The sequence below is a fragment of the Macaca nemestrina genome, chromosome Y (assembly GCF_043159975.1).
Source record: "Macaca nemestrina isolate mMacNem1 chromosome Y, mMacNem.hap1, whole genome shotgun sequence".
NCBI lineage: Eukaryota > Metazoa > Chordata > Mammalia > Primates > Cercopithecidae > Macaca > Macaca nemestrina.
Window position 1 is genome coordinate 12002385 of NC_092146.1, and position 24101 is coordinate 12026485.

Genomic DNA, 24101 nt, shown 5'->3' on the forward strand with positions numbered 1-24101 from the left:
CCTGGGGCCTTGCCAACCACATTCTGGGCACATACTCCAGATACACTGTCTACCAGCTCCTAGACTTGTTATCAGGGGAAGGTATTTGCGTTACTGGCAACACATTCATCCAGGTCTGTGGCAACATCAATTCTGCCTCCTCAGGTGAAAGACTTCAACTGAAGGGCATAAAGCAGAAAAAGAGACTGAGGCAAGTTTCACAGCAGGAATGAACATTTATTCAAAAGCTTTAGAGCAGGAAAGAATGGAAAGTGCACTTGGAAGATACTGAAGTGGGTGACCTTAAGAGAAAGTGTGGCCATTAACTTTCATACTGGGACTTTACAGGGTGTCCCACCTCCAGCATCTTGTTCATACTTCTTCACTAATTCTTCCCTTATGGTAACCTCTCACCTGTAAAATAGGGATGGTGCTAGGCACTGCCATAGGGATTGTTGCAAATGTTAAGTGGGAGTGGTTCATGTGGCCTGGGATGGCTGGCCTGGATGATGTATTTACTTCTGTAATTTGCAGTCTTGATTGTACCACACATGGACTGCACTCCTCCTTCCAGGCCTGTCTCCATTTGGGGCCACCAGGACCATGTTACCAGGATGTGGGATTCTCTCTTGTCTGGAAGCCGAGAGCAAGTTGACTCAATGCAGGTGCCCAGTGAGGATAGCATCCCAGGGGACATATGAGAAGAGGGGCAACAGTCCCCCAAATCACATTCTCTGATTGCTGAAGCAGCTAGATGAGAAAATATACGCCACAGAGATGGGCTCACTTCTCCATTCACCACTGGAGTTGAGATTGGGAAGAGCCTGCAATCACTATCATGTCCCCTGGGGCTTGCTTACCTCTCCACATGGCTGACCTGATGCTTCCTGATGCTCCTCCATGTCTTATGCCTCCTGTCTATCCTTACTCTCAGCTGAGGATCATAATTCCTTCTTTAAAAATTATTTCATTGATGTGTGATTGGCATACAGTAAACTGCACATGTGTCAACAGGGGAACTGATGGTTTTCTCCATGTGACTATTCCATCCACCGCAAGGCCACAACTGTAATAAAAGTCATGAAAATGTACTCTTCTGCCCATAAAGATTTCTTCCTGGCCATCCTAGGATGACAGATCTGCTTCTGTCACTAAAAATTAGCTGAATTTTATGGAATTTCATGTACATTCAGTATGTACTTTATGACTTTGTGTTTGGGTCTGATCTGGCTGCTTCTATTCAGTACAGTACTTTGTTTTGAGTGCATCAACAGTACATTTCTTTTCATGCTGAACCACATGCCATGGTGTATATGTGCCATGCCTTGTTTACCCTCCTCCTATGGATGAGCATTTGGGGGCTCCTGCTTGGGGACCATTATGCAAACAGCTGCCAAAAATATTTTTTATGTATGTAGCCTCTGAACTTCTTTTTATTTCTCATGGTTCATTCCTAGGAGTACAGTGGTCACATCATATCATGGTAGGTATACATTGACCTTACTAAGGAACCACTTGACCCTTTTCCTAAATGTTTGGTGAATTTTCTGCTTTTGTCCTTGCTCCCCCTGATTAAGTCTTCACCTCTTTTCTCCTGTACACTCTAGGGTGATAACTTCTTAGCATACTGCCCTTCCTTGACATTTGGAATCACCAGCTCCTCCCTCTGTGAGAAAGTAACTGTCACAACCATCAATTTAAACAACTTTTCCTGGCTTTCAGAAGGCAAAACAAATTTTAATTCTGATAACCTCAAATTCTGCTGTCATTCTGGACCTGACACACTCTTCCCACCAGAAACTGGAGTCAGAGTCTGCAGCTCCCTCCTGCTGGTATTGGAAAATGTGCCATGTGACCTCAATCTTCACTTGTGGCTAGTTCAGAGAGTGCTTGGCCACCAGCCCTTAATGATTTCCACCTTTACTTGTACGTAAGATTTACCAAGATGTCTTTACAGTTTAAGATGTCACTATCTTCCCTTCTGTTTGACTTTTCCAGAGACTATCTCAGAACACCTATCACTCTTGAAGATAAGCTACTGTGGATTTGGTCAGCTTTGGGTTGACATTTAGGAAAGCTGTGGCCTCAAAGGGGCTGTTCTTTTCTGCTGAAAATCTATGAGGCTGTACAATGACAATTAAGAGGAAGATGGCCCTGAACTCAGACACAGAACAGACCTGAAGGCAAGGATCCCACAGTCCTCCCTCCCGCACACCAGCATAACCACCTAAAACAGTACCCAGCTGCCCAGGACCTTCATAGGTCAAAGTGACCTTCCTGTCTATGTGCCTGTTTTCAGCTATTTCCTCTTTCATGCAGAACCTTATGTACCCTCTGAGGCAGAGGAAATACTGTTCAAGTGCTACTATGGACAATCTGGTTCCATCACAGTAGAGCAATGGGTTGCATCTTCTCTCCCCAAGACAAAAAGAAGGGAAAAGCCATGAGAACAATGTGCACAGCTGTGTGGTCAGGATATAAGTGGAGGGAGAGCATCCACATTCCCAGGCAGTAGCAGGGAACCAGAAGGTGGGGGTTTCTACAGAATGATCAAGGAAGCTAAGAGATTCCCAGAGAACATCACCCTTCACAAGTGTAGGCCGCTGGTTTGAAGACAAGTTGCCCTCATCTTGAGGTGGGAAATTAAAGAAAAATAAAATTAAAAAGAAAGATAAATAAGCTTTTCTGTATTAGGCTGACTTGTCCCAGAAGCAGCAGCAAGCACAGCCCAGACCCAGGACAAGTCTTAATAGTATTATCTAATGTGCTCTGGAGACACTCTCAGCACTCCTTCAACATAGGGAGAAGAAAAACAAATTTTCCTTTGTTTTATATGAGTTTATAGTTCCTTGGTCACTGTAACTGGTAACTTCAAGTATTCTGTTTTATCTAAGAAATACAACAAAGGTCATGAGAAGTCTGAGCAGGCCTGAACTACAGCTGTGTAGGCATCATAGTGAAGGTTATGGAATAAACCAGTGCAAGGCTCCTTAGAGCAAAACCTAGATAACAGATACCTGGGTTGCATAGTGACAGTCATGTGCAATCCTGAATTATAAATCTGTAACAACTTAATTAACCGTCTTTGTCCTGCCTCTGTGTCCCTGCTTTCACACTGTAAGCTTGTTTCAAGCTAACCCACCCCATTTTGTGAAGTATATATGAAAATCAAATGCTATCTTTGTTCTGTGCCCTGTCTTTGGACATTAGTCTGCTGGTCTGAGTGCACTTAATAATAGAGATGTTCTCCTGTATATGCCCAAGGTCTCTCTCTAGTTCTCCTGATTCCACAACAGTCCCAGTGAGAAGTCAAACAGTGACCATTCCTATTCCAGCCTCATTAGTAATTGCACAAAGGCAAAAATTATTGTCCAACTGTTAAAAAAATCATGAAATGAAGACAAATGTAATCAGAGACAACTCACCACCAGAAAAACAAGTCTCTAAATGTCTTCATCTTTCTGGCCTTACAGCTTTCTCTATTCAAGGAAGGGTGAGAACCCATCTCCTACTAGTCCCAGAGAAGTATAAAATGGTGCATCCAAAGAAAGTAACAAAATTTAGCCAGATGGAAAAAAATGAGAAATTAGGAAAAACAGCTTGAAATTCTCTTAAAAGGTTTAACTCTAGAGAAATGGAAAACAGAATTGAAGAAATGTTCCAAAAAGCATATACAATTAAAAAAATAAATCATAAGGAAAGAGGTTAGCTCTCTGGGAGATTGGTCCCAGAGCTGCAGTATCCAAATAGCATTTGAAATGTAAAGAGAAGACGGAAAACATGGAAGGAGGGACTTATAAAATAAATTACAAAAATTAGCCAGGTGTGGTGGCAGGCACCTGTAGTCCCAGCTGCTCATGAGAATGAGGCAGGATAATTGCTTGAACACAGGAGGTGGAGGCAGCAGTGAGTTGAAATCACACAACTGCACTCCAGCCTGGGTGACAGAGTGAGACTCTGTCTCAAAACAATACATGAATGAATGAATGAATGAAAGAATGAATAAGTAAATAAAATAAGAGAGGTAGGATAAATTATTGAAAGATGGAATGAGGCAGGTTAAAATGTGGAATACAATATTATCAGGTTAAGGCCAGAAAAAGGCAAGTGTCCAGCAAACAACAACAACAGCGGCAATGATAAAACAAGTGAGGGAGGACAAGACACAGAGTGAAGGAGAAAAAATGAGTAAACGAATGCAAATCATAAAGTTGTCAGCAGGAATAGAATATCTGTCCATGCCCATGCTCTGAAAATTCTTTATACTCTGAGGAACATCCTGACAAGATTTTAATGTAACAAATCACAGAGCAGCCAAACCCAGGAAATATCCCAGCTTCCTCTAGGATTCAAACGAAGACATGGTACCTTCTTAAGTATTCTCTCTGTATTTAGGTTGGACTAGCTTAAACTGTTTCAAAAGAAAAAATCTTTTTTACAATAACCATCCTACTTTAGCCAAACAATACAATACAAAACAAAGTGAAACAAAAAACCTAGCCAGGACAGCCAAGACCAGGTGGGAACATCCACTGCACAAGGCAATAATGAAGCACCCTAATCCTCTGCTAGAGTAGAATCAGAGGAGGTGCAGTACAGAACTAGAGTTTTCAACCCTGCCATGTGGTAATACACCCTTCTCCTCCTAGCCAGGGAGGTACAAGTAAGGCGTAGGGAGAAGCTGGAATCCGCATATTTAATTATCAGTAATTGGGAGTCCTGCCTTGGATGTCAAAGGAAGTGAAGTAAGAAATGTGGAATTGTGCCTCTACTTGACAAGCACACCCTTTTGCCTGTTAAGGTGGTATCAGACAAAGCCAGCTACAAATGAACAATGGAACATCATAGTAAGGTCTAGAGTCTCCTAAGAGTCCCCCAAATGTCTAACATTCAAATAAAAATCTCTCATCTTAGCATGAAATAGGAAGCCCTGCACATCAATGAAAAAAAATGATAAATATCAACACAGAAATGTCAGCACTATTGTTACAGGATCACTGTGGTATTGATTTTTCTGGCTGGAAACCTCTGTGGCCATGGCATCTTTGCCTGAGTTCTTGTCCTGCATGCAGGAAGAATGAGGTGCACAGACAAGTGAAGGGTGAAAAAGAAGAAGAGTTATCTTTAGTGTTAAAAGAGCTCAGAGGAGTGGGTAGCTCCTCTCTATAGGGAGGTCCTCTGATGGAGCATTCAGTTCTCAGGAGGGAGGAGGCCCTGGAGAGGGTGGCTGCTCTCTGTAGGTCAGTTATTTGGATGTTTCTGCAGGTCTCTGAAGCTCTCTGGTGCAGCTACTGTTCTCATCAGAGACGGCACTCCTCTCTGCAGCTGGTCCTGCCATTGTCTCTAGCTATCAGTAGGAAGGGTACTCCTTTCTGTAGCAGATTTGCTTTTTAGTCTCTTCATAAGTTCTCTCACAAAGCAGAAGTTTTTAAGTTAGATTTGATCCAGTTTATCAGTTTTCCATTTATGTTTTATACCTTTGGTATAAAATTTAAGAACTCTTTACTACACCTAAGAGGCTTGACTTTTCTTTATGTTTCTCTTTTTCTAAAATGTTTCATAAAAAGTGTTATACTTTTATATTACATTCAAGTTTATAAACCATTTTGAATTAAGTTCTGTAGTGTGTGGTTTACGTTAAGTCTTCTTTTCCTTAACCTGTTGATGTCCACTTGCCCTAACACCATTTGTGGAAAGGCTATTTTTCCTCTACTGATTTTGTTTGCCAGTTTTGGGTCATATCACTTGGTCATATCCAGACCAGTATTGCTCTAGTCCTGGGCTTTCTCTTCTGCTTCATTTTTGTATGAATCTATTCCTATGCCAATACCAAACTGTCTTGATTGCTATAGCTGTGTCATAAGTCTTTGAAATGTTGTTGGTGAATTCCTCCCACTACATAATTCTTTTTCAAAATTGTTTTAGCTATCCTAGGGAGTAAGTTTGGTTTGTCTGCAAAAATTCTTGCTGAGATTTTGATAGGAGTTACATCAAATATATAGATCAAAGTGGGAAAAATTAACATGATATACTAAGTCTCCCCATAAATGAATAAAGTGTATCTACATTTATTTTTACACTTATTTATTTCATGTCATTGGGCAATTTGCTGCAATTTTAAATCCACAACCTGAACAGTTTACCTCTCTACAAAAATTTAGTAATCTAGCATCTGGGCATTCAGCTGTGCAGAATGCTCAATCTGAAAAGAAATTAATGTAAAACAAATCAGATTGCTTCAAATGGAAAAGTTCTTTTATGGTGTTTGTACTCTTTTTGTTCTAACAATTCCAAAAAGCTTTATGTCAGTAAACAACAGGGTCAATATTTAAACACACACACACACACACACACACACACACACACACACGGAACACACAGACAAGTTTTTCACGATCTTTTTCAGTCATATCAAAAAATTCCTGGGCATGCACGCAGAAGACACAGTGAATATTTGTAATATTTCTCAGGGTGAGAATCAAGAGATAACAATGGGTACAATTGGGCACTCTGAAAATTGTATGTTTAGGTGTGTTTGCTTTTTTCTACATTTTATTACTATTACAAATATAAAGTCATTTTTTTACTGGAGAATTTTCTCAGATGGGAAAGAATACCTTTAGCATATTTGGAGGAGTAACGATCTTAAAATAAGTTTGTTTTACACTGGAGTGACTTGTGCCAAGTTTACATATTGACAATGTGTACTGGTTTCATAGTGGAACTGGCAAAGAGCAATACTCACTTCTTCTTGCAGTAGTTTTTGCAGAGCTTGCCTGTGGTTTTCGAACTCCTCATGCTCAGTTACTATAGCATTTTCTGCCTTCTGCAGTTCTTTCTGAATGACCCCAACATCCAGAGATGGCTTAACTAGGCCTAAGAAGGTTAAAAGCAATAACTAGTTATTATTGACCTTAAGTTTTCTTTTTTTGAAGCAGAGTTTCTCTCTTGTTGGCCTGGCTGTAGTGCAATGGTGTGATCTTGGCTCACTGCAGCCTCTGCTTCAGGGGTTCCAACGATTCTCCTGCCTCCCAAGTAGCTGGGATTACAGGCATATGCCCAGCTAATTTTTGTATTTTTTAGTAGAGACAGCGTTCCACCATATTGGCCAGGCTGGTCTTGAAATTCTGACCTCAGGTGATCCATCCTCCTTGGACTCCCAAAGTGCTGGGATTACAGGCATGAGCTACCACACCCAGCCCAACCTTAAGGTTTTTAAATTTCTTTTAACAAAAACAGTTAAAGGGGTTTTAAAGTGTTGTTGCTTTTCTTTGTAGTCATGCAATAAATATGATATTAATTCTATTAAATGAGCTCAGAGTAATTCTAGCACTTAAATTTCAAAACAAAAGAATTAATTGCAAGTTAATGCAAACTTTGGAGTCCTAGTGCAAGTAAAATAACTATTTCAAATCTTTAGATTAATCTGCAAGTCTGTTTCTCTCCTCTACCATGCACAGAAGGAGCTCTCTATGTTTTCTATTTGTTGATTATGGCCACAAAATCCAATATGATTTGTGCTTTGTCAGCCACTGTTGGGATTCAGGCAGTAAGCAGACTGCTCCCACAGTCAAAGTCATCTAAGAACTGTTTAATAAAGGGCGACTCAGGGGCGGAGCAAGATGGCTAAATAGAAACAGCTCCAGTCTCCAGCACCAGCGCCAATGACACAGAAGACAGGTGATTTCTGCATTTTCAACTGAGGTACTGGGTTCATCTCACTAGGGAGTGCCAGACAATCGGTGTTGGTCAGCTGCTGCAGCCTGACCAGAGACTGAAGCAGGGAGAGGCATTGCCTCACCTGGGAAGCGCAAGGGGGAAGGGAATCCCTTTTCCTAGCCAGGGGAACAGAGACACACAACACCTGGAAAATCGGGTAACTCCCACCCCAATACTGCACTTTACCAAGGGTCTTAGCATATGGGCACACGAGGAGATTATATCCCACACCTGGCCGGGAGGGTTTCACGCCCACGGAGCCTCCCTCATTGCTAGCACAGTAGTCTGCAATCTAATGGCAAGGCAGCAGTGAGGCTGGGGGAAGGGCGCCCGCCATTGCTGAGGCTTAATAGGTAAACAAAGCCACTGTGAAGCTCAAACTGGGTGGAGCTCACAGCAGCTCAAGGAGGCCTGCCTGTCTCTGTAGACTCCACCTCTGGGGACAGGGCACAGCTAAACAACAACAACAACAACAACGAAGCGGCAGAAACCTCTGCAGATGCAAACGACTCTGTCTGACAGCTTTGAAGAGAGTAGTGGATCTCCCAACACGGAGGTTGAGATCTGAGAACGGACAAACTGCCTGCTCAAGTGAGTAGCCTAACTGGGAGACATCCCCCACTAGGGGCAGACTGACACCCCACACCTCACACGGTGGAGTACACCCCTGAAAGAACGCTTCCAAAGCAAGAATCAGACAGGTACACTCACTGTTCAGCAATATTCTATCTTCTGCAGCCTCTGCTGCTCATACCCAGGCAAACAGGGTCTGGAGTGGACCTCAAGCAATCTCCAACAGACCTACAGCTGAGGGTCCCAACTGTTAGAAGGAAAAGTAACAAACAGGAAGGACACCCACACCAAAACCCCATCAGTACGTCACCATCATCAAAGACCAGAGGCAGATAAAGCCACAAAGATGGGGAAAAAACAGAAAAGCTGGAAATTCAAAACATAAGAGCACATCTGCCCCTCCAAAGGAACACAGCTCATCGCCAGCAACAGATCAAAGCTGGACAGAGAATGACTTTGACAAGATGAGAGAAGAAGGCTTTGATCCATCAAAATTCTCAGAGCTAAAGGAGGAATTATGTACCCAGTGCAAAGAAACTAAAAATCTTGAAAAAAGAGTGGAAGAATTGAAAACTAGAATAATTAATGGAGAGAAGGCCATAAACGAACTGACAGAGATGAAAACCGTGACACGAGAAATACGTGACAAATGCAGAAGCTTCAGTAACCAACTCGATCAACTGGAAGAAAGAATATCAGCGATTGAGGATCAAATGAATGAAATGAAGTGAGAAGGGAAATCTAAAGAAAAAAGAAGAAAAAGAAATGAACAAAGCCTGCAAGAAGTATGGGAATATGTAAAAAGGCCAAATCTATGTCTGATTGGGGTGCCTAAAAGTGAGGGGGAAAATGGAATGAAGTTGGAAAACACTCTTCAGGATATCATCCAGGAGAACTTCCCCAACCTAGTAGGGCAGGCCAACATTCAAATTCAGGAAATACAGAGAATGCCACAAAGATACTGCTCGAGAAAAGCAACTCCAAGGCACATAATTGCCAGATTCACCAAAGTTGAAATGAAGGAAAAAATCTTAAGGGCAACCAGAGAGAAAGGTCAGGTTACCCACAAAGGGAAGCCCAGCAGACTAACAGCAGATCTCTCAGCAGAAACTCTCCAAGCCAGAAGAGAGTGGGGGCCAATATTCAACATTCTTAAAGAAAAGAATTTTCAACCCAGAATTTCATATCCAGCCAAACTAAGTTTCATAAGTGAAGGAGAAATAAAATCCTTTACAGATAAGCAAATGCTTAGAGATTTTGTCACCACCAGGCCTGCCCTACAAGAGACCCTGAAGAAAGCACTAAACATGGAAAGGAACAACCGGTACCAGCCATTGCAAAAACATGCCAAAATGTAAAGGCCATCGAGGCTAGGAAGAAACTGCATCAACTAACGAGCAAAATAACCAGTTAATATCATAATGGCAGGATCAAGTTCACACATAACAATATTAACCTTAAATGTAAATGGACTAAATGCTCCAATTAAAAGACACAGACTGGCAAACTGGATAAAGAGCCAAGACCCATCAGTTTGCTGTATTCAGGAGCCCCCATCTCACATGCAGAGACATACATAGGCTCAAAATAAAGGGATGGAGGAAGATCTACCAAGCAAATGGAGAACAAAAAAAAAGCAGAGGTTGCAATACTAGTCTCTGATAAAACAGACTTTAAACCATCAAAGATCAAAAGAGACAAAGAAGGCCATTACATAATGGTAAAGGGATCAATTCAACAAGAAGAGCTAACTATATGCACCATATATTTATATATATATACCCCCAATACAGGAGCACCCAGATTCATAAACAAGTCCTTAGAGACTTACAAAGAGACTTAGACTCCCATACAATAATAATGGGAGACTTCAACACCCCACTGTCAACATTAGACAGATCAACGAGACAGAAAGTTAACAAGGATATCCAGGAATTGAACTCATCTCTGCAGCAAGCAGACCTAATAGACATCTATAGAACTCTACACCCAAAATCAACAGAATATACATTCTACTCAGCACCACATCGTACTTATTCCAAAATTGACCACATAATTGGAAGTAAAGCACTCCTCAACAAATGTACAAGAACAGAAATTATAACAAACTGTCTCTCAGACCACAGTGCAATCAAACTAGAACTCAGGACTAAGCAACTCAATCAAAACTGCTCAACTACATGGAAACTGAACAGCCTGCTCCTGAATGACTACTGGGTACATAACGAAATGAAGGCAGAAATAAAGATGTTCTTTGAAACCAGTGAGAACAAAGATACAACATACCAGAATCTCTGGGACACATTTAAAGCAGTGTGTAGAGGGAAATTTATAGCACTAAATGCCCACAAGAGAAAACAGGAAAGATCTAAAATTGACACTCTAACATCACAATTAAAAGAACTAGAGAAGCAAGAGCAAACACATTCAAAAGCTAGCAGAAGGCAAGAAATAACTAAGATCAGAGCAGAACTGAAGGAGATAGAGACACAAAAAACCCTCCAAAAAAATCAATGAATGCAGGAGTTGGTTTTTTGAAAAGATCAACAAAATTGACAGACCGCTAGCAAGACTAATAAAGAAGAAAAGAGAGAAGAATCAAATAGACGCAATAAAAAATGATAAAGGGGATATCACCACCGACCCCACAGAAATACAAACTACCATCAGCGAATACTATAAATACCTCTATGCAAATAAACTAGAAAATCTAGAAGAAATGGATAATTTCCTGGACACTTACACTCTGCCAAGACTAACCCAGGAAGAAGCTGAATCACTGAATAGACCAATAGCAGGCTCTGAAATTGAGGCAATAATTAATAGCCTACCAACCAAAAAAAGTCCAGGACCAGATGGATTCACAGCTGAATTCTACCAGAGGTACAAGGAGGAGCTGGTACCATTCCTTCTGAAACTATTCCAAGCAATAGAAAAAGAGGGAATCCTCCCTAACTCATTTTATGAGGCCAACATCATCCTGATACCAAAGCCTGGCAGAGACACAATAAAAAAAGAGAATTTTAGACCAATATCCCTGATGAACATTGATGCAAAAATCCTCAATAAAATACTGGCAAACTGTATTTTGTGTATGGTGCACATCAAAAAGCTTATGCACCATGATCAAGTGGGCTTTATCCCTGGGATGCAAGGCTGGTTCAATATACGCAAATCAATAAATGTAATCCAACATATAAACAGAACCAAAGACAAGAACCACATGATTATCTCAACAGATGCAGAAAAGGCCTTCAACAAAATTCAACAGCCCTTCATGCTAAAAATGCTCAATAAAGTCAGTATTGATGGAACGTATCTCAAAATCATAAGAGCTATTTATGACAAACCCACAGCCAATATCATACTGAATGGGCAAAAACTGGAAGCATTCCCTTGGAAAACTGGCACAAGACAGGGATGCCCTCTCTCATCACTCCTATTCAACATAGTGTTGGAAGTTCTGGCTAGGGCAATCAGTCAAGAGAAAGAAATAAAGGGCATTCAGTTAGGAAAAGAATAAGTCAAATTGTCCCTGTTTCCAGATGACATGATTGTACATTTAGAAAACCCCATTGTTGGCTGGGCGCGGTGGCTCACGCCTGTAACCCCAGCACTTTGGAAGGCCGAGGTGGGCGGATCACAAGGTCAGCAGATCGAGACCATGGTGAAACCCCGTCTCTACTAAAAATAGAAAAAAATTAGCCGGGCGCAGTGGCGGGCGCCTGTAGTCCCAGCTACTTGGGAAGCTGAGGCCGGAGAATGGCGTGAACCCGGGAGGCGGAGCTTGCAGTGAGCCGAGATTGCACCACTGCACTCCAGCCTGGGCGACAGAGCTAGACTCCGTCTCAAAAAAAAAAAAAAAAAAGAAAAAAGAAAACCCCATTGTCTCAGCCCAAAATCTCCTTAAGCTGATAAGCAACTTCAGCAAAGTCTCAGGACACAAAATCAATGTGCAAAAATCACAAGCATTCTTATACACAAATAACAGACAAACAGAGAGCCAAATCATGAATGAACTTCCATTCACAATTGCTTCAAAAAAATAAAATACCTAGGAATCCAACTTACAAGGGATGTAAAGATTGTGGTTTTATCAACACCACAATGAGATACCATCTCACACCAGTTAGAATGGCAATCATTAAAAAGTCAGGCAACAACAGGTGCTGGAGAGGATGTGGAGAAATAGGAACACTTTTACACGTTGGTGGGACTGTAAACTAGTTCAAGCATCGTGGAAAACCGTGTGGTGATTCCTCAAGGATCTAGAACTAGAAGTACCGTATTACCCAGCCATCCTATTATAAACCCAAAGGATTATAAAGCATGATGCTATGAAGACACATGCTCACGTATGTTTATTGTGGCACAATTCACAATAGCAAAGACTTGGAATCAACCCAAATGTCCATCAGTGACAGACTGGGTTAAGAAAATGTGGCACATATACACCATGGAATACTATGCAGCTAAAAAAAGGATGAGTTTGTGTCCTTTGTAGGGACATGGATGCAGCTGGAAACCATCATTCTCAGCAAACTATAGCAAGAACAGAAAACAAAACACCGCATGTTCTTACTCATAGGTGGGAACTGAACAATGAGATGACTTGGACTGGGGAAGGGGAACATCACACACTGGGGCCTATTATGGGGAGCGGAGACAGGGGAGGGATTGCATTGGGGTTGTATCTGATGTAAATCACGAGTTGATGGGTGCTGACGAGTTGATGGGTGCAGCACACCAACATGGCACAAGTATACATATGTAACAAACCTGCACTTTATGCACATGTACCCTAGAACTTAAAGTATAATAATAATAATAATAAATACAAATAAACAGAAAAATAAAAAAACATGTATATGACAAGTTCGATAGCATACTAGATGCTCTCATTTCCCCATTAATTTTAAAGTAATTGCAGGAGCAAAAGCCATGTCCATTGTGCATGTCTGAACTGCCTCAAGAAAGATCCAATTACAAACTCACATGTTTTCAACATACATATCTTGCATATTTAATTCATGCAAACTTCCAAAATAAAACATGTTTCTGGTTTTGTTAAATCCACGATAAGTTTCAGTTGAACTAGAATTTTCAAATATATTAGCACTATTTTGGGGTATTTTTCTTTTGTTGTTACTGTTTACATTTTGTAGGTGCATATATATAATATTTGATGTTATGGATATGTAATTCATTTGTACATTTGAAGATAAGTATGTTTATTGAGCGCATGAGAGTAGAATACCAATATGTTTAACAAAATAGCATATACCATAAATCCTATGACTCCTATATAACATTTTTCAATCCAGATGTATAACACCCCACAGTGTGTAATGGAGCAACTTTATTTGATCTAATATTATTTTCTTGATCTCTAAAAAGAATGTGATATATTTTGACTTGGTACATAGACTAAAATATATTTTTAGTACTAGTTTTCTGTACTACTGAATTTTAAGTCTTTGTCCAGGACTTTGGCACGTAAATATTAAAATTATATAGTATATATGAAGAAGAAACACAAAAGAGGTACTTCATGTTTAAAAGCTCACATAGAAAAAAGTAGAAAATGTATCCTAGCTTTAAATATATGCATATTAAATATTTATATATAAAAATAAAAAAATAAATGGTGACATTCAGCGTACTCACAAAGGATGTTGAAGTTCCCTGGGATAGTAACAGGGCCACTCTGTTAGCTCGACTTGGGCATGGAGGGTCAGATGAGGTAGGAATTTTCAGCACTGCAGAGAGACAGGTGGTATGGAGCAGTGGGAAGAGGTCATCACAGGCATTATGACTTTACCTGGCTGTGAAGTGCAGAGGCCGGTCTTGGCCACTGTTTGTAGAGGCTGATGTCCCCAGTGGCCCAAAACAATCAGCAGGTAGAGGCAAGGGATACCTTGATAGCACCTAGAGGCATATTTGTAGAGTTAATCCAAGAATCTCAATATTATAAATCTTCCAAATTTTACCCTCCTGTTACAAGTACAAAGCATAGTTTTATAATATTGATCTAATAAGAATTACTAAAACACGCAAATCAGAAAAAAAAGACATAAGGTTTAGGAGATGCAAGTTTCCATTTCTACTCTCTTCCAGTTGTCATTTATGTAATTTATTTTGTGACAGAAGCTCCAGTGTCTCTCTTTTAGTAGTGAATAATCATTCATCTCTTTAATCTTTTCATTCTGCATATGGTCTGGTTTTGTTACTGCCAAGGACTGGGAATTGACAGGCTCTAACTCAACCTGAAATTAAGAAAGGATAATTTACATTTGAATGACGACTTTATAGTGCTGCAAAAGTGAAGGCTTGGAGGCTCCTTTAAGCAGTGTCATGATTTAATTGAGGTTACTAAACAGATGTCTGAATCTCTGCAGTAAGACCCTAACTACACTAATGTAAATTATCTTCTGCCTTAGAGTTGGGGTAGAGGATATTTTACATACCATATCATATGAAGGAAGTCATTCTAAGATTACTGCCCCATTTTCCAGAGACAACCAAGAACCCAACAACAATCACAAGTCATTGCAATATCTGCTCTTTAAATATAAAAAGGTAAGATAAAAGTGGCCAGGCATGGTAACTAACACCTGTAATCCCCGCATTTTGAGAGGCTGCGGCAGGAGAATTGCTTGAGCTCAGGAGTTAGAGACTAGCCTGGGCAACATGGTAAAACCCCATCTCTGCCAAAAAATATAGCTGAATGTGGTGGCTCTTGCCTGTAATTCTAGCACTTGGGAAGACAGGGGCAGGTGAATCAATTAAGGTCAGATATTTGAGAGCAGCCTGCCAACATAATGAAATCCCATCTTTACTAAAAATACAAAAGTTAGCCAGGCATGGTTGCAGCTGTGATCCCAGCTACTTGGAAAGCTGAAGCAAGAGAATTTCTTGAAACCAGAAGGTAGAATTTGCAGTGAGCTGAGATCATGCCATTACACTCCAGCCAGCCTGGGTGACACAATTAGACTGTCTTGGGGGGGAAAAAAAACCAAAACACAAAAATTGCCAGGCATGGTGACATAAGGCTGTAATCCCAGCTACTTGGGAGACTGAGACACAAGAATTACTTGAACCCAGGAGGTGAAAGTTGCAGGGAGCCGAGATCATGCTGGTGCACTCCAGCCTGGGTGACAGAATAAGACTCTTCCTCAGGGAAAAAAAAAAAAAGTTTTGACTTGTTATGAAGTGCTTCCATTTTGTTAGTATAGTGTATCTCATAGTTGATCATGAAAGCCTGCAAAGTTCTTACATAAGTAAAAGTTGCAAAAATAAGTTTATATACAAAATATGTTGTAAGTACCTAAAGTTCTGGCTTCATCCTTCAGACAGTGAGCACACAAATGAAAAGTAAAGAAGCAATGGTATGTGAAACATGCATGTCATTTTGTTTCAATCTGTGAGATAACAATGTAATTACAGAAATGTTTACCTGTGACTGATGGAAGGAGTGAACAGGCTGATGTAGGAACTAATAGTATTGGCCACATGCTATGAACTAGGCATGTAAGTTAGCTCACTGAATTCCTTCAACAACCCTATAATGTGGAAAATATTCTAGAATTTAAGGCTCAGGAACCTGTATTATCAGAACCTGCTGAAAGACACACAAGCAATTGGACACACAGACAGTATTCAAGCAGGATGCCAGGATCCAAAGCACTATCTACAATTTCCTGTGTGAGAGTGATTGAAATGAAGAACTACTGAGTTAACTTCAGCCATCTCCCTCTACTGAGTTAAGTCCAGTCATCACTCTCTTAGCCATATAAATGATAATTCAAACATCTCAAAAGGAAGATTCAGGATAAATTGTGTATGACTAAAATTTCATATATTGCTTAAAATTTATTTCTTAGAACAATGTGTTTAACAATTATCTCATGTTGTTTCATGTGACTTACAGATTGATTGAGTTCCACCATTTTTGAATTAATAGCTATGAGCTCCACTTGCAAATGAACAGCTTTTCCTGAAAGAAAAACCCAGTTAAACACTATGTTTTCTTAGTGAATAAAAAAAAATTAATATTCATGGCCTGTATGTCAGACCTAATAACCATTATTTTATAATTCAAAATAGCATATGTAGGGGCCAAAACTTTTGCAGGCAAGTAAGAAAGAAACCTTGTTACTCAACAGGGTTTGTAAAGCTCTAACTGTCATGTATGCATTAAAATTCCACCTGCTATACATGCTAACCAGAATTTCTCCATCTTCCCAGAGCATGCCACCCTAATACCCATAGCTTTTAACTTCCTTGGAGACAAAGATCTGTTACTCTAGTGTAACAGATAATACTGTTATTGTATTGTAGTTATTTTTTTATTTTCACTCCTTCTAACACCAGTCTATGTAGATATATCATATGAACATAATTTGTTATATACATGATGTGATTAATCCCAAAAATCTATCTGAAATTTCTACCAAAACCCCATATCTTATTACACACAATTTCTGAGAAATATGCTGAAATGTAAAATAACTGAAGAAAAATGAATTACTCAACTTTCATACTCTCAGGCCAATGTATACAAGAGTTCATGAAGTTATATAGCAAGTAAAAAATTGCAAAAAATATAAAGTATAAATATAAAAATATATTAGAGGCCAACAAAACAGAAAACCAGGTCACATGGGAAAGAGAAGTTAAAATTTTCCATACGTGAAGAATAAGGTATCTCATGATTATGAGTAATATGTACCAGTCTGTAATAACTTGCTGCCAACTTTCTAACAATTATATATTTATGAAAATATATTGAAATAAATTAGACTAAAATATCCATGATCAATCACTGGCCTTTGTGAATATACAAAATATTAAACATGAAGGTCTTTCAAAAGGCTGTGAAGACAATGGGTTTTTTTAATTTTATATAATTAAAATTACAAAAAAGTGTAATTTTATACAAACAATGCAGTATATCTTTTAGGATATAGAACAGACCCAACTTGGAAGCTAATAAACTACAGCAGGACTGAAAAATACAGCTTCATTCCCTGCCCAATCATCACTTTTATTCTTCTTTTCATCTTCAATTAGTTGATTAATTCTAATGACGTGGTCCTCCTTTAGTTCAAGTGGATACTAATATGAGTTTCTCAGTTATCTTTCCGGAAAAGCCATTGTAGCTTATCTTTGTCAAAGGTGTACCTGAGCGCACTGAACATGTCATTGTGTAAACTTCAAAGTCTTTCAATACTAAAGACAAGGATATGACTTCTGAACATAAAATGTCCAGTAAAACCCTGCCTGCATCCTATAAAGCTAAATCACACAAAATGAAGGGTCGTATTGTCACAAGGTTACTGAAAGCATCACTTTTCAGTTGGTATCAACTGACACAAGGAGCAAATAAAATAAATTTACCCAGCCCATAACAGACTTAATCCCAAAGGATAATTAGACAACCATTTCCAATCCACCTGTTCTATCTGCCCACACCCAATAAACATTAGAACATTTGTGCCCAGGGACTAAGAACAGTCCAGACAGACAAGTACCAATTATTATATTTGGATTAGCAATACCCAAAGGCATATTTTCACAGTTTCACTTTTCTTACCCAGCTGTTAGAAGGTGCCCTTTTGGCTCCAAAAGGAAAGAGAAACACTCCTCCGATGAATAACTTTTAAACTCCAACACTTGCCAAAAATCATATGAGGATTCCTAAAGCCAGACAGACACTATGCAGGCTGAGGAAGCTGTCACAATGATAGCAAATAGTTTACTAGCTCCATAACTATATAAAATTAACATATGTACTTTAATTTATTTATTCTTAAAAATTCAATCACTACAGTTAACTTCTATGTTAGCTGTTTTAGTATAGGAATCGACATAGAAGGTATGGGTAAAATACATCATTTCAAAATTGATGCAAGAGCTGCTGTATATTTTAGAAATAGAATTTGTTTAGAGAATAACCTCAGGAAAACTTCACAAGTATTATGTAAGATAATGTCAATGACAAATTAGGAAGAAGGCAATAAACAGAGGCCAAATAAATCCCCAGAAGAACTGAAGTTGAGTTGTTTCATAGTTCATTTTAGTTTCTTTCTTTTGATTCCAGGTTTGCAGAATCATGAAGGAATAAAAGCCACATGTTTACTGACAAATACTATGACCACTAAGTATAGTGTATGTATTGTTAAATATTCCTAACTTTGTGGCAGTATAATTGGAGTAGAGGAAAACGTCACTAAATGTGATTGTAATTCAAATTGTACAGCTTATCATGTATGCAAATTGAGCAAGTCACAAGGTGCCCTGAAAATTAAAGCAAATCAAGTCCCTAATAAATGTTACAGAACCTATGAGTAAGAATAGTGGAGGATGTCCTTTTCAATACCTTCTTTTAAAAACTACCCTAACTCAAATGCAGAAAAGTATTGGCTATTGATAAATTTCAAACACTAAAATTTGCATAGGATGTTAATCATAGACATGTGATTTTTCAGTTTTTGTTATGTTTCTGCCAACTTAATGTAAACATAGTACTTCTTTAAAAGTGCCAAACAATTACTTTAGCAGTTCATTCTTGAACTTTTTGTCATAGGTCTCCTCAAGACTCTTTAGATTCTGCTCCCATCTCCTAAGTGCCTCAATCACGCTTCTGTGTTTTTCTTCCTGGAGCTTCTGCGTCCTGAAATTAGCAAAAATATTAAAATTAAATAAACTACAATAGCTGATGTAACAAATTTATGAAAATCATCAAGTGTTTTTAATTTAACAGACCAGCACTGTTACATGATTATTACTACTGGGAAGCAAAAGGAAAGAGCCGGAAGTCTTCAGTGTAATTTATGGACGGATCTAATTACAGTGCATGGAAGCTACCAAAACCAGGAGGCTGTGATATCTGACTGAGGGGAGTGTGAGAGACTCAAAATAGAGGTGGTTTCACATAGAAGATAATTAACACGTAAACAATGGCTGCAGGTGATAAATGGCTAAAATCATTTCTGGGATGAAAGAATAATCCTATTAGTTACAAAGTGACAAAAGTGTAGTTACGTACTTGATTTTTTATAACAATGTTTCTAACTGCAGGATGCAATTAATTAGCCCAACAATATTTAAGTTAGAATATTTGTTTTTGTCATTTAATAATGTATCAGATGTAGCAAAGTGTGGTTGCCTGCAATTATAATCCCAGCTTTTCAGAAGGCTGAGGTAGGGGGATCACCTGAACCCAGGATATTCAGACCAGCATGAACAGCAAAGCAAGACCTTGTCTCTTAAAACAAAAACAAACATAAAGAAACAAACAAAAACTCCTACAAAACAAAAACTATTGTCTGAATATTTAAAAAGTACCAAAATAGAGGGCAAAAAATAAATGGATCAATCTGGGCTTCCAAATAAGAATAGAATGGTCTTCATAATGAGACTTCAGATCCATCATAGTACCAGTTACCAAGCCAGGGAGGTGGGTTCACAGGTACTGAAATTCAGCCATCCTGAGAAGTGCTATAAAACACTGACCAGTCTAAGAACAGTTCAAGGTTCTAGGTATTAGCTCCCTCTGTTGGTAATCTGGAAAGCCATGGAAAAGTAAAGTACATTTATTCAGTTTATATGCTGAGAGACAGGAAACAGGAGTAGAGAAAATGCAGGTAAGTAAGTAATGAACTCTCTCTGCCCAAATGTTGTTCCTTTTTTCCCATGTCTCTTGATCAATTCAACTTTTTCATTATTGCCCAAAAGAGACTAATGTAGGCAGAGAGTTGCAATCAAACAAATCAAACCAATAAAAGTTAGAAAACAACATTAAAAAACATGGAGAAAATTTCCTTAATGAACTAAGGTTCCTGAAGTATCTATGGGTGTGATTAACAGCATATTTCCAATGGAAAAGAAGGCTTATTGCACAAATTATAGACAGGTGAGCTTGCTATCAATCCCAGGTAAGATCCAAAGGATGAAACTTTTGTGAGTATTTAGAAAAGTGAATACACATGAGAAATAGTTTCATCCAGTGAAAGTAAAATCAGACCACTATACTTAGTTTTTGCAGCACAGGACTGGTAAAAGGTGCAGGCCTGGATATATGGAATTCAGTTACTATACATAAACACACAAAACTATCAGACCTCAAGGACTGAAGTTAACTGCAAAACATATGATCTCTTCAAGTATTTTTAGTCTCTCCAAATTATCTGTCTGGTCTTCCTATTGCCTGGTTATACCATCTCATTCTGCTTTTCATCTTAACGTTTAATATTTCAAAAGCAAATCTCTAGTGTTTGTTCCTCTTAACTTGCACTTTCTAATGCTAGGTGATATCACGTTTATAAACAAGAACACTATGTGGCAATAAGCATTGGAATATTTATACATATTTAGTAATTCTTTTCAATCTGGTTCTGAATATCCAAAATAAGCATGCATTACTTACAGTTCAACAGCTTCAACTCTGCTTCAGCTCTGCTTTTTTTTCTCTTAGTAAATCCATATCTTTTAGTACAAGTTGCCTTTCAGCATAAATTTCTTTTGTTTCAATTTGTATAGAAAAGAATTAATTTTTAGCAAGCAGGCTAATGAAAGCAACACCAATTTAAATAAATAAACTGCTTCCTAAATTCCAAAAAGCAAAGTACAGATATTGAGGATAACAATTTCACCTTTAAGAGAATTCAACTGGCCTGGTTGCAGTGGCTCACACTTGTAATCCCAGCACTTTGGGAAGACAAGGTAGGCAGATAACCTGAGGTCAGGAGTTCAAGAACAGCCTGGCCAACATGGTGAAATCACATCTCTAATAAAAATACAAAAATTAGTTGGACATAGTGGTGGGCACCTGTAATCCCTGCTACTTGAAAGGCTGAGGCAGGATCATCACTTGAACCTAGGAGGTGGAGGTTGTGGTGAGCTGAGATGTTGCCACTGCACTTCAGCCTGGGTGACTGAGTAAGACTCCATCTCAAAAAAAAAAAAAAAAAATGGCTTTGAGCTGGAATTTTTATAACCTTTTTAGAAGCAAGGTTTCGATTTTATTCAACTAGATACTCTAGCTGTGCAAAAATTGACTTTCTCAATTATTGTTAAAGTGCATTTCCAAATATTCATTACATCCCTTATGTAATTTATGCTACTTAGTACTTTAACATCTCTCAGGGTTTATCTGAAAAAAAGAATTTTTTTAGGCAAGGTCCTGATCAATTGCCCAGGCTGGAGTGCACTGGTATGATCTCAGCTTGCTGCAACTTCTGCCTTTTGGGTTCAAGGGATCCTGCTGAATAGCTGGGACTACAGGCATATACCACCAAGTCCGGGGATATTTTCATTTTTTGTAGAGATGGGATTTTTCCATGCTTCTCAGACTGGTCTTGAAACTCTAGATTCAACTGATATGCCTCCATGGCCTCTCAAAGTGCTGAGACCACAGGCATGAGCTATCACTCCTGGCCTCCTTACCTAAAATTTTGTAAATTCTTCAGGAAGGAAAATTAATCCAAGTGTACACTCAGAAATAAAGCTGCAAAAGAATAAAATCCCCATGTTTTTTAGTGCCGATGCTGTCTGAATGTTTCGGTTTATTCATGTATCATTCTGACTCAGAGTTAGCAAGCTCATATGAATGCCTAAACAAATGAGCCATCCTTCCATTTATGTCTTCACAGTGCAAGAATTTACTATCAATCACATGTTAAGCAGCATACTGTGAACTGTATGTAAAAGGTAGATAAATACAGTCATCGTCTCTAAATACCTCACAATATATTTAGGAAGAAACAATCACAATAAGATATGATGATTTTATAACTAAGGTAAATAAAGACTGCACACTGGAATGAGGCCTAAATGGGTCACTCACTGGGAGTCAGGGAAGGCATCACCGGGGTGACATCCAAGCTGTGGCTTGAAAGGCAGTATGGTTTCACTGGGGAGAAAAGAAGATTGACATTCCAGGTGAGGGAATACAGACATGACGCTTTTTATGAGAATGGCAATCTTCCTCAAAGCCTTCAGATACTCTGAGTTAAATAAATAGGAATCTGGTAAGTCACCTATCTTGTTGATGAAGTTATTCATCTCAACACAATCCAATCAGCGCAAAGATCGGTGCTTTCAAAATTCATATTTATAGCTGAAGCAAGCCGAATTCCCAGAAATGCTATACAAAATTTTAGAATGGGTGCCCTTAGCATTAAAATACTTAGGTCTCAAGAAGACCCGAGCAAGTGTGGATGCTAGGGGGAAGCCTTCCTACTTTTAATATCTGGCAGCAGCAGTTCTGGATGTAGGTTGAATGTACTGCTGTAAATCCAGTCTGGTTTAAGACACACCCATGGAAAAAATATATGATATTTTACAGAAATAGATCCAATCCCACTTGACAACACCAACTCCCTGCCACTCCTCATCTTCACCATCCCTTGTCCAGCTACTTTCCCAGTGACTAGATCAAACAACCACATGGATGACCCTTGCAGCCCTGGTGACTCCTTCACCACAGGGAATTTCATCCTTCCTTATTTCCATGGCTTCATCCAATGGCAGCAAACTGCGCTTGGTTTCCAAGTTGCACCTGAAACGTCATCCTGCAATTCTGTACTCTTGGACCATCCTTATTCTGCCACATTTCCACCTGCCACATTGGCAGGTGGAAACCTGCCAATCTCTCCAGATCTAGTCCTTGGTTACTGAGACTGTCACTGAACCCTCCATTTCCTCTTAGATTAGCAGTCACCTGCCCTATCTTCTGATTCCCTTCACTACCCAGAGAGTACCAGAATCTTCAATTAAGTAGGCTGCCTTTGTTAAATAAAATAAATTATGCTCTGCAAACTTCACTCCCCAAGCACATCCATCCTTCCACCATCACTGAAAGGGGCAGAAGAGAGAGAGACTTAAAATTCCTCCCCAGAGTTAGAATCGAAAACTCACCTACAAGCACATGGTTTGGTCTGTCAATTCCAGGCTCCCCCAACCACAGGTAAGCCCTCAATACAAGTGTTTAGTCCTCTTTGCTTTAAAAAGATATTCTTCCCTCAGTCACATGAGCTACTCTGCATCTCCAAGCTGCTGCTAAAACCCATGATCTAACCCTCAAATCTGCCTGAGAAGATGGAGCTTATTTAGGGTGTGTTTCTCATAATCCCAACTTGACTGTTCACCTTTGCAATTTTTTGCCTTTCCACTAGTCTCAGAGAAAGAAAATCTGTGTATCCTTTTCAAGGCTCATTCTTCCTTCTATCTGCACTCTTGGCCCCGGTCCCTTTTACTATTCTGGATCCTTGTTTCAACAATTGTACCATCTCATTCCTGGATCTTAAGCCAACCTACTTATAGCTGCAGAAAATAGCCACACAATAGTTGTAAATATCACCTCTTGGTGCTTTTGAATTCTGTCATCGATACTCTTTTTCTGAAGAGTGAGGGCTTCAGATTTTTCTTGACAGGCTTTCTCAATATCATTTTGAAACACAGCTGATTCCTTCTCATACTTTCTTTTTGCTTTCATTTTAATTTTTGCTCTCTCAGCATCTTTACAAAACTTCAACTGCAAATTGATCACAAAAATTTAAAAATTCCAAGTATCATACTATAAGGACAGTAATAAATTCTCTCTTTCCAGCTAGGTTCAACATTAATGCTCTGTCCAAATATGTTACATTTATTTTATTTTTAGTTGTATCTCATCCACTGTATTTGTAAGACTTATTCAAAAGGCATAAACAAATGTCATCAGAAATAAAAATAATATGCACAGCAGTAGAGTATCCCATTTTTTATTAAAATGTCTAGATATTTTTTGATATACCTAAGATTCAGGCTTTAGAAGACAAACAGAA

General features: G+C 39.0%; 1 pseudogene; it reads right to left on the reverse strand.

The window, feature by feature from the left end:
• Positions 1–1997: 1997 nt before the first annotated feature.
• Positions 1998–24101, reverse strand: part of LOC139360946 (centriole and centriolar satellite protein OFD1-like) — a 29256-nt pseudogene continuing 7152 nt past the window's right edge.